Raw genomic sequence first — 12,392 nt, forward strand, 5'->3', positions numbered from 1 at the left:
CAGGTAACATCAGATCTGCTGAAAAATGAAGGACAGATTGTGTTAGAAAAACTAGCCACCCTGTTTACGTGGTGTCTCCTGACGGGAAGAGTACCAGAGTCTTGGAAGAACGCTAACATCATCTTAATACATAAGAAAGGAGATGACAAGGACTTGAAGAATTACAGGCCGATCAGCTTGCTCTCCGTAGTATACAAGCTATTTACAAAGGTAATTGCTGACAGAGTAAAGAAAACATTAGAATTCAATCAACCAAAGGAACAAGCAGGATTTCGAACAGGCTACTCAACAATTGACCACATTCATACTATCAATCAGGTAATAGAGAAATGCTCAGAGTATAACCAACCACTATACATAGCCTTCATAGATTACGAGAAGGCGTTTGATTCAGTAGAAATATCAGCCGTCATGCAAACACTGCAGAATCAGGGCGTAGATGAAGGATATATAAACATTCTGGAAAAAATCTACAGGGGATCAAGTGCTACCATAGTGCTTCTTAAAGAAAGCAACAGAAGGGTGTAAGGCAGGGGGACACAATTTCCCCAATGCTATTTACCGCGTGCTTACAGGAGGTTTTCAGAAGCCTAGAATGGGAACAGTTAGGGATAAGAGTCAATGGAGAATACCTTAGTAACCTGCGCTTCGCCGATGACATTGCATTGCTGAGTAACTCGGGGGACGAATTGCAACTCATGATTACGGAGTTAGACGAGGAGAGCAGAAAGGTGGGTCTTAAAATTAATCTGCAGAAAACGAAAGTAATGTACAACAACCTCGGCAAGGAGCAGCGCTTCGAGATAGGTAATAGTGCACTTGAAGTTGTAAAAGACTATGTCTACTTAGGGCAGGTAATAACCGCAGAGCCGAACCACGAGATTGAAGTAACTAGAAGAATAAGAATGGGGTGGAGCACATTCGGCAAGCACTCTCAAATTATGACAGGTAGATTGCCACTATCCCTTAAGAGGAAGGTATATAACAGCTGTATCTTGCCGGTTCTTAGCTACGGAGCAGAAACCTGGAGACTTACAAAGAGGGTTCAGCTTAAATTGAGGACGACGCAGCGAGCAATGGAAAGAAAAATGGTAGGTGTAACCTTAAGAGACAAGAAGAGAGCAGAGTGGATTAGGGAACAAACGGGGGTTAAGGATATCATAGCTGAAATCAAGAAGAAGAAATGGACATGGGCAGGGCATGTAGCGCGTAGACAGGATAACCGCTGGTCATTAAGGGTAACTGACTGTATTCCCAGAGAAGGGAAGCGGGTTAGGGGGAGACAGAAGGTTAGGTGGGTAGATGAGATTAAGAAGTTTGCGGGTATAAATTGGCAGAAGCAAGCACAGGACCGGGTTAACTGGCGGAACATGGGAGAGGCCTTTGTCCTGCAGTGGACGTAGTCAGGCTGATGATGATGATGATGATGATGACTCAAAGCTTATAAAGAGAGGAATCGCAAAGTTGTGTTTTAGAACTGCCCTGACCAAATCGTGTCACCACAAAATTGCGTTCAGTTTTGAGACTCAGAGCAAACTTCTCACCGAGGCAGGGTACCCAGTTCTACTGCAAGTCTCTGTAGCAGGACGCGTCCTGAAAGTTTCGCACAAAGACAGACAGCAAGTGTTGGATCGTTCGGGCAGTAGAATAGGTGTGTAGCGAGAGAGGAAGATGAGACGGCGGCCAACGTGGTCATGTCGTTCTCTCGCCACTTTATTCAACGCCTGAAGCGGAGCCGCGTGGCCATCCACGTCCGATACGCCAAGTGCGCTAGCTTTTTCTAATCCTCGCGCAGCTCGAGCTAGCATCAGCTGCGCAAGAGGCGCGGCGCGGTGATTGAGAAAATGATGATGGCACTACAGGGCCATCATCACCATCAAAAAAGAAAGAGCGACAAACGCTATATACATGAACGACAATCCATAAAGTGTTCATTTGGCAAGTCCAGGTTGTCAACGTTTATGGGCCATCGGTAAGCAGTGTGTCTCCGGTGGGCGACTCTGGGAGAAGCACAAGGGACGAAGAAGGAAGTGCCGGGTCGCTGTGGTCGCCGACAAGCGGGTCTCACGATGACCTGGTCGGACAGGCCGAGAGTGGACCGTGTGTCGCGAGGTCATTCTGCTAACGTCGGCAAAGGGTCGGCAGTGCGGGTTTTGACGTTGGGGTCGACGCAACACAGACCTCAAAGTTGAGCGGCGTCTGACGTGCCGGTATAGATAGACGTGCCGACGCACGCAGGAACGTGTCCTAACAATGCCGCCAAGTGTACGGTGGGTAGTCGGGTACACGACTAGCGGTGGGACATTGCGTCGGATAGGCCGGTAGGCGCTTGCGCCGTCTTCAGGGCTGTGACTGCAACTCGTGACTGCGTAGCAGGGCGGCTCAAAAGTTGCCGCAATGTGTGACGCCAAGCACGTTGTCGTCGCCGACGTAGGGTAATTAATGGGTGGTAGACACGTATGAGGTATGAGCGTCGTCGCGGTTGTGACACACGAGCTGGCGTTGTGGACACGCGTCTGGTTGTTGCCGTACGGAGGCAAAGGCTCCGGTGAATGGTGGTGGTGGAACCCAGTCAGCGTGGGCTCGCACGGAGTATTGAACGGGACACCTGTGCTCGTGTAATGACCTCCGGTAGTCCGCGAACGAGGGTTGGCGTGCAGGTCTGCATAATTGATGGCTGCCTCTAGCCAACACCCCCTAGATTGCTCCACCGCAGGCGTGGTATGCCTGGTGAGCCCTGTCTGAAGTGGACCGGGCACGTCGTCCTCAAGCGCGTCAGTCATCGTCGCAGCGTTTTGGAAGCTTGGCCGTGGTTGAGGGCTGGTGGCTTTAACCTCAGCTGCGGGAAACTGCGAGGACGATGGTGGTCGTTGCTGGCAGGACGTGCAGAGCATTGAGGCTGGTCGACAGTCGCCTTCGGACATCGGGGAGGGTGAAGGTTCCGCAACCGGGAGGTGAATAGCGGGCGTGACAATGCCCATAGTCGTGGTAGCCACCAGGGCGTTCGTTGATGTTGCCGTCGTAGAACCTGACGTGTCAGCCGTGTTGTGAGCCATGGAAGTCGGCCGAGACGAGCCGGTGGTAAGCATGTCTGCAGCGTCGTCGGCCGAGGACGATGAAAACACAAACCTCGTGGCTGACTGGTTGCATTCAGCCCAAATATCGAGAACCTTGGCGGATGGGCCGTCGAGCGCAGGACACGCGTCGCTAGTGGCCAGACGATACGTTAAGTCTCGTTTATCGGACGTTGTTGAAGGCGAAAGCTTCGAGGTCGGGAAGTCAATAACGGGCGAAAGGTCACCTGTGCCAGGCTCCGAGGCGGGCGACAAGGTGGTCGTCATGGAGTCTGGTAAGGCCACGGTTGGTAGCACACGTTGCGACGCAGTGACAGCCCCAAAGTCGCGGGTCCCTGGAAGCGGTCGGTACGTGAGGCCGTTGCGGGCGAGCACCGCAGTGCAGAGGGCATCGTAAGGCTGCGGGCTGGTGCTTGAAGTGGCAGCGAGATGACGCAACTCTACCGAAAGGGCGTCATGAAGAATGGCGTGCATCAGCGGCTGGTCCGTGACGCCATTCAACGCAAGAACGGCATCGAGCTGCATGAACCATACCTTGCGGTAGGTCGATTGGAACGGCGGCACTCGCGGGCAGAGTTGCGGGAACATGGCAGCGGGCCGCTCGGCGAAAGCCTCCGGGTCACCAATGTAGCGAGAGAGGAAGACGGGACGGCGGCCAACGTGGTCGTGTCGTTCCCTCGCCACTTTATTCCACGCACGAAGCGGAGCCGCGTGGCTTTCCACGTCCGACACGCCAAGTGCGCTAGCTTGTTCTAATCCTCGCTCAGCTCGAGCTATAGCATCAGCTGCGCGAGAGGCGCGGCGATTGAGAAAATGATGATGGTGATGATGGCACTACAGGTGTAACAATACTGATTGTTGGCCTAGTTCTTGCTTACTGACATGCTTTGGCCGCAAATAACACAAACACAAAGTAAAGAAACATTGAACGACAAGCACAAGTGGCTTGTCGTTGAGTGTTTACTTTGTGCTTGTGTTATTTGCGGCCAAAGCATGTCAGTAAGAATAGGTGTAATCCCGTGTAAACACACTATCTCTCATAATATGAAGAAAGTGGCCCAGCGGGCTAACGTATGCGCTGTGTTTTCAGCCTCCCCCCCCCCAAAAAAAAAAAACTAGGGGAGCTTTGCAAGTTGACCTGCCCAAATAATGTTATTCGCTTGGTCTGTGATAAGAGACACCAGGTTAGACATGTAGATTGTGTGTGCTGCGTTGTGTACATATTTTTTGTTATCGTGTGGAAAGTATTATATAGGGCAGACCAAGCGGTGTATTAATTATAGACTTCGTGAACATGACTACAACGCAAGAAATAAACTTTCAGCGGGAGGGTTCCTAGCAGCGCACTGCAAAGGTTGTGGGTACTCCCCTGAGCTGTACAGCTGCATCGTAATCAGCCGGTCTCGCAATCAGCTGACACGTGAAATTAAAGAAGCTGAAGCTATAGCAGAAATGAGAGACTTGTGTGTGAGTTCACCACCAATTGCATCGACGGATAAAAAAATGCCGTTTTTTTTTTTGGAATGACACCACGTGCAAAATGAGCTGTGTTTTTTACGCATGTATAGGATGGATGTCAAGGGCATGAAATAAACAGTTGGAAGTTAACCGCCTATTTTTCTAGACGTATCTGTCATCTTTACGTTTTAATTTTTATATGTGCCATGCTATTACAAGCTAAGTTCATGGATAACCAACTCGCTCGAGCGACAACACTTTTGATGTGCAGCAAAATTTGCATGCTACACAAATTCCTTGCGTGCTACACCACATCCCTTTACAGTGTGGAAAAGAAAACACGGACCAGCCAGTGTACGAACGACAGTTTTATTGAAAGATTCTTTTTTTTTATTTTCCTGTGATGCCCACCGCCGTTTAGTAGGGGCTGGGACCATGGCGGCCGGGTTGAATATTAACGGTAGAACGAAAGCGTTTGGCAACTTTTTCGGCAGAGGAAGGGCGCATGTGTCTTGGCATCCCCAAGATGGCGAATTCACGTAAGTCACACAGCAAAGCTATAGTGCACTAGAATATTCTACATAACAGTCTAGCAAAGCTTCGGAAGCGCAGCCGAACAAATGTGTTCGACGCAGTACAATATACTGAACAAGATACAGGTCAAGGGAAGGCTAGGACAGAAGTGATGAGGAGTTGGTGAAGACTGAGCCCCTGAGCGCCGCTGGAATCATTATTGCCTGTTTCAGCAACAATCATCAGGAAAGATGGAATATCGACTCCAGCGGCATCCCTTGTTTTATGATTAGTCATAATGAATAAAGTAAATGGTTACTTGTACAGAAAAAAATTGGTTGCAATGACCAATACATACAAAATGTTAGTCATCAATAACACAAATATCAAAAAATCTAAGTCTGTACGATAAACAAGTTTTATATGACAAGTTGTATAGTCTGCTTGGTATATAGTGAAGAAATGGTCATGTTTGCATTTCGCCTTCCTTATTATTTATTTCTGTAAGCACGCGCTAAAGAGAATTGGGGAGATCTCTACAATGCTATTTACTATGTGCCTACAGGAGGTTTTCAAATCAGAAGCCTAGAATGGGAAGTGTTAGGGATAAGAGTACCTTAATAACCTACACTTCGCCAATGACATTGCATTGCTGAATAACTGAGGGGATGAATCGCAATTCGCGTTTACTGAATTAGATAAGGAGAACAAAAAGGTAGGCCTTAAAATTAATCTTTAGAAAATGAAAGTAATGTGCAACAACCTCGGAGGAGAACAACGCTTCCAGATAGGTATAGCAGTGCACTTGAAGTTGTAAAGGAATATGTCTACTCAGGACAGGTAGCAACCGCGGAGCCGAACCACTAGATTGAGGTGTCCTGACTCCCTGTCTTAGGCTGGGGGGACGCCCCTTGCAAGTATGCCCCTCCCCCTTCACCCCCCCCCCTAAAACTTATCGTTCAAACACCATCTCTGAAGCACATGCTTAAAAGAGCGGAAACGAAGTACAAAAGTGAAAATTTGCTTTCGGGAGACAAAGCACTGCATAACACGAGATTTTCGGGACGCTTTGGGTCATTTATGACGTACTGTAGTGTTTATAACACTAGGTTAAGGTAAATAAAGAATATCTGATCATCTACGGTTACTTATATTTGTGTTGATCATTTCGAGGAAGCCATTGAAAATGAAAATAAATCGAATTATTCAACAATGATTTTGCTATTTAGTGCCCTGAGAAGGCTGACAAAAAAGACATATTTATATTAAAAAATGGCCACCGTGGCAAGATATGCATCTCCTCTCCTGATTATTTTTTACGTAACTGTATACATGAGCCATCGCCCAAAATCATTTTTTTTACATGCGGTGTGCCTCTGTTGATATCACGTAAATGTGTTATGCCTAAAGGCACTATCTGATCGAATAAAAAGTTTTAAATATATAATGCCAGAGGATAGAGTTGACATTGCTACAGCGTATCATCGCATAAGGTGTTAGTTAACTAAAAAAAGTACACTGACCAAAATAACCAGTCGAGAGAGCATTAATTCATTTCACTCTTTTTTTTTTGCTTCTTTAGGACGCTTAAGCCATGAACACCAATGCGGAATTTGGACCTTTCCAGTGCTACGAGAAATTCGTACTACGCTTTTAAAGCTGGCTCTTTCACAATCCGATCATCACTGCGGTAAAGCAAGCAACTACTATTTCTCGTTCAATACGATCGTGCCTTCCCCTTTCCATTGCTGCCACTAAGGATCAAGGGCTGTTCAAGTCAGCAGTTCCAAAACAATTTATGGTTATTATAACTTTTACCGCTTTAATATTGTGCCCACCCCCTCTGTAACGTCCTCTGAGTCTTGAGGGTATACTATAAATAAATAAATAAATAAATAAATAAATGACATTAAAATCAAGCTGTACAGTGAGGTTCACAATAATTAAGCACCTTAAATTGAATACCTTACTGGAAAATACTTTAGCTGTGGCGAGTACCAAAAATGCCGTTCTGAATTAAATACTTCATTTTAATATGTGTGCGCATGTGTGAACAAAGTCTCTCTGCGGGAATATATTACTTTCGTTAAGCGCTTTATTGTAGCAATTTATAAACCTGGAAAGTGAGCATGTGGCTGCTGAGTGGCTCATACAGCTTGTGGTGTACACGTATCCCGAAGGAGTACGGCCACCAGCGTGGGTCCGGTCTTAGCGAGCCGCAGGGCACGCGTTGACCGTCGCCGTGGCGGGAAACACGATACTGCTCAAAGTCGCAACACTTTATTGTGGCAACACCAACGCAGTACAGCCCGTTGCAAAAAGGCGCGGCGGGAAAGCAAGTAGGCTTATCCACGCCACGGGCACAAAGTACTACACAGGGGTGCCACGAGCACGTCTCCGCGGTAAAGGTAATCCACGGAGACACCGGGACAAAGGGGCCCGGTTGCTCGAGCGAGGGCAAAGGCGCTCGCGTTGGCTTCGAAGGGAGACGGGTCGGCGTAGCTAGGCCACGCACTAGGACACCGTACTGCCCTTCGGCCGTGAGTACGCAGCGGGGCAACAAAAGGTGAGCGTTCGCATCGGGCGCGAGGCGCCGTCAGCGAAGTCCGACGAGCCCCGACTGACGGGAGTCGACGGACGAAAAGATAGCGTGACTCACCGTTTGAAGTCCCGGACTGTACTCACCGCTCCCGACGCAGCGCGCGAAAACCTCTCGGGAGGCTCCCCGCGCGGCGCCACAGTCAACATCCGCTACCGGGTGAGGGAGTTAAACGTCACTCCGCCCTTCCCAGCGCGGCAGACAGCAAAGGAGGGCAGACATGTCGGGACATGAGAATGGCAGAAAGGCGGGAAAGCCCGCGCAAAGGCAGCGGGCCAGCCTCAATTCCCACAAGCTGCCCGGAGGAACGTTAATTATTAATTGTTATCAACAAGGTAGTCATGCATCTCCGTAAACGACCAAAGAATTTTGGATTTTAAAGTGTTGCGTTTCTTGTGGAGAACTGGTCTTAGGGATTTTCCACCGAGATTTCGAGCCAGAACAAAAGATTGGGCGCTAGAATTGATTGACGCACGCTTCATTTCAGGAACAAACTGTAAAGAAGAGGAAGTGGCGTCTGGCGATTTTTTTCTGGGAATGTCAACAATGCCAGCCGTCGCCCGTGTCTCTCAAACTGCTCATCCTCCACTAATGTTCGTAGAACACATGCGAAGGACTCCGACAGCTAACAATGTTCCCGACTAAGGCAAAGCCTCTAAATGGTGGGACATACCTCGACGACATTGGGGAATCGAGAGTGCACGCACACAGCGTCCAATAACATTAGGCGCGCACTGCGAGCAGTTGCCTATGCCTTTGGACGAATCATCTTCGTTATCAGAAGCGCGAATAAAGGGAGAGTGGCTCACAAATGTGGCCTTTGTCGTTCACACGCCCGCAAATCCAACAACTGAGGCGAACATTTTTGTCAGATAGGACTCACGTACCGGAAATATTTAATACACATTCTCTGCTTCTGCATTTGCGCACACCACCACGGCGCGCAGATAGGTTCTCTGCGGCGCGAACCAGCCACACGATGATTACGTATGACGTGTTTAAAACACTGCGGGCCAGCACTGCTGAGGCGGTTGCCGCTTGAGCATCCCGTCAAGGTTGGTTTCAGCTTGCGGAGCATCGTTGTTATAGAGAGTACACTTGAAAACCTGGTTGAATTATGATCTGGTCGGGACGAGTGTTTACGGTAATCATGCATGCACATACACGATAAATCACGAATACACCGACCCTGACAAAGGGGGGGGGGGAGGTGTAACTTAAGAACGGACAACAATATGCCTAATATAGGCCAGTCCGTAATACTATAGCGAACACGCACCACAGAGTACACTCTACACGGTACAGGAAAACCGTTCTGTGTAGCATGTAGTGAGTGTTCACTAACAACACCAACTGCCCCAGTTGAACGGATTAAAGGATAGATGTCATCGCATTTGGCACGAAATGCATCGATTCCCTTATATAAAGGCTTTCTTCGTTCACACAAATGTACTAACTTCGAAAGTAAGCGAAGGCAACATCATTCTTATTCACGCGCGATTCCTATGTTGCTTACGCCTCCTTTTTTGACAATTTTCGTCTGGGCAGATGCCTAATTTATCCTAGTAAGGCCACTCACGTAAACTTGGTTTTGTTTTAACCCTAAAGATAGCTGGCTGAGACACATCGTCGGTGTATATATATATATATATATATATATATATATATATATATATATATATATATATATATATATATATATATATATATATATATATATATATATATGTGTGTGTGTGTGTGTGTGTGTGTGTGTGTGTGTGTGTGTGTGTGTGTGTGTGTTTGAAGAGACAGAAAACGCTAAGTACACAAGATCACTTCGATTTCCACAAGACAAGAAAAAAACAAAATAAGAGCAGACCGTTTATGCTTTCCAGAGAGAAGCCGCCAACCTATAGGTCTGTTCACGGAACGGAGTACAACGCGTAAAGTGCAGCGCCGAGAGTTTCGCCCACGTCCGCATGCACCGTGTAGCGCGCGTGCGCACACGAGAGCACTGCCGTGTGTACCAAACGCGAATAAAGCTCTTACACGCGAATGCTCAGTTGCTCCTTCTAACGATGAAAGTTGGCGGGGGAGGGGGGGGGGGAGAGGAAGCCGACTGGCCTAACCGGCCTTCTTTATCCACGCGCTACCATTTTAACAAGCGGCGCACGCTCCGGGGATCATGAAAAGGGCGCATCAAAGTAAACACAGAGTGCCGAGGGACACATCGTCGTTGCCGAGTGCCAGGCACAGGACACCGGGCCCCCAAAACAAGCACGTAAGTACACACACTCACCAGCAAGCCGACGGCAAAAAAAGACACCAGATTTGAGGAAAAGAATGAAAGGAAGGCTGGCAACAACTGTCTCCATGCAGACGATCGACTTCCGGTGTCTTGAGCCCTTCCTTCCGGTACTTGATTGGGGGGGGGGGGGGTAGTGAGCAATAAATAAAAAGAAACAACGAGTCCAAATACATGATCACCGTTCGCTAGGGGGATGGCGTAGTCACGACACGCGCTCACTGGCTTCCCCTTTCTATTCAGTCTTCTCCCATCCCATCGTGTCTCTTTCCCTAACTTCCTATTCCCGCAACATGCGGAAGAAGGTGCGCGCGTGTATCACATAATGATGCGCCGCACTCCGTCCGAGTCGATCCGGATGTGCGCATCGAAAATGTCGCCGTGGTGGCTCGGTTTGTTTTCCTTGCGGATCGCGATGCCGGGAGTAAGGGGGGGGCGCTCGCACCGGCAGCTCTTCGTACTAACGGGTCGCGAACGGTGGGAGTCTCTAATCTCTTTTAGTGGATACTCTCTCTGAGCCCACCTGGGTCCGACGGGAGCGAGTGCCTCGCCGTAATGGTGGCCCTGTCACTGCCTGTAGCTACATGTGCTCGATGCTGACGTCAAATGTAAGAGAGAGGGAAGAGGCGGGGGAGGCGAATAGGCACGTGCACGCGCCATCGGAAGGGCATGCAAGCGTTCTTAGTCTGCTTCCCTCTTCAAACAGCCCATCAGTTCGCAGAACCCACATGGAACTAGCTGCTCAGTTCAAAAATAACTATTTCATGGTTGCGTTATATGACGTCCTGAATTTCGCTTTGTGAGCGTTGTGCCTGGTGCATTCAGTATACAGTCGTGAGCAAAATAGAAATCGATCAGCAGTAACTTCATACGAGTATACATATTGTCACGTATTGCAAGAGGGTGACACAAACAATAGCTTTATTAAAGGGCGAACTTGTGCCCAGAAAAATAGGTAAATAACTGAGTCCGCTAAAGCGTTCCACACTAGCGTCTCTCTCGAACACCTTTTTTTCACAACCCGTCGATCAGGCCACCGTCGCGAGCCCAAGCACGAGGAGCAATGACTCGCGTTGCTACAGCGCGCGCAGGTGCGCTACGTTGTAGACGCTTGCATAGCGTCTCGCTGGTTCTCCTGGTAGTTGTAGACGCTTGCATAGCGTCGCGCTGGTTCTCCTGGTAGAAGGCAGTCTCTGCGGCAATATGTAGCTGTATAAAATTTTCAGGGGTGAAGTGGGAGAGATGGATGGACACGATTAAGCATATTCATTGATGACCATAGTCGTTCAAAAAATAACAGATAAGATAAAGGCACCGCAATATATTATTCCTTGTTGCACGGGGTTTGGATATCGAGGTTATATATGTAAAAATAAGAAGTAAACGTACGTAGTAGCTGACATTGAACATGTTATATGAGTAAAAAGTCTATGTGTAAACAGAAAAAGCTTGAACATTATGATGCGCAGGCAGCTATACATGAGAATGTATGGTGCTGAAAGCGAACGTGTCGATGACGCTGAAAGCGAACGTGTTTTCTTTTGCTGTCGGTTGATGGTGCAGCCGTCGCAGACAGACAGACAGACAGACAGACAGACAGACAGACAGACAGACAGACAGACAGACAGACAGACAGACAGACAGAAAGACAGACAGACAGACAGACAGACAGACAGACAGACAGACAGACAGACAGACAGACAGACAAATAGATAGATAGATAGATAGATAGATAGATAGATAGATAGATAGATAGATAGATAGATAGATAGATAGATAGATAGATAGATAGATAGATAGATAGAAAGATAGATAGATAGATAGATAGATAGATAGATAGATAGATAGATAGATAGATAGATAGATAGATAGATAGATAGATAGATAGATAGATAGATAGATAGATAGATAGATAGATAGATAGATAGATAGATAGATAGATAGGAAAACAGGCAGGCAGGCACACTGAACCACATGCACGCGGGAGGCAGCTTTGCTACTCCTGTGCCAGTTGTCGCTGGATGGATGGATGGATGGATATGGCTGTACCCTTTAGATTGGGTGGTGGCTAGCGCCACCAAGCCATAATACCTAATGAACCAAAATTTATATTTATTTTTTTTCCTTAAAAAGTGAGTTTGAGGATTCGTACTTTGCAGTAAAGAGTTTAATTTTCACTCGTGCTTTGACTTTAGCCACGAATCAGATAACCTCCTTCTAGTTAAGTCTACCCGCTTAAAGTTTATTTTGCCCTCCCGGTGCCTAAACCCCAGTGCTTTGAAAAACTCTGCGCCATCATCCTGAACTATAGGGTGAAGCCCTTTACAGAACATTATCAAGTGTTCGGCAGTTTCTTCTTCCTCTCCACACGCACTGCATACTGTGTCTACACCTTCGTATTTGGCCCGATATGTCTTGGTTCGCAGTACTCCCGTCCTGGCCTCAAACAGTAGAGAACTAC

The sequence above is a fragment of the Rhipicephalus microplus genome, chromosome 1 (genome assembly GCF_043290135.1).
Source record: "Rhipicephalus microplus isolate Deutch F79 chromosome 1, USDA_Rmic, whole genome shotgun sequence".
Taxonomy (NCBI): Eukaryota; Metazoa; Arthropoda; class Arachnida; order Ixodida; family Ixodidae; genus Rhipicephalus; species Rhipicephalus microplus.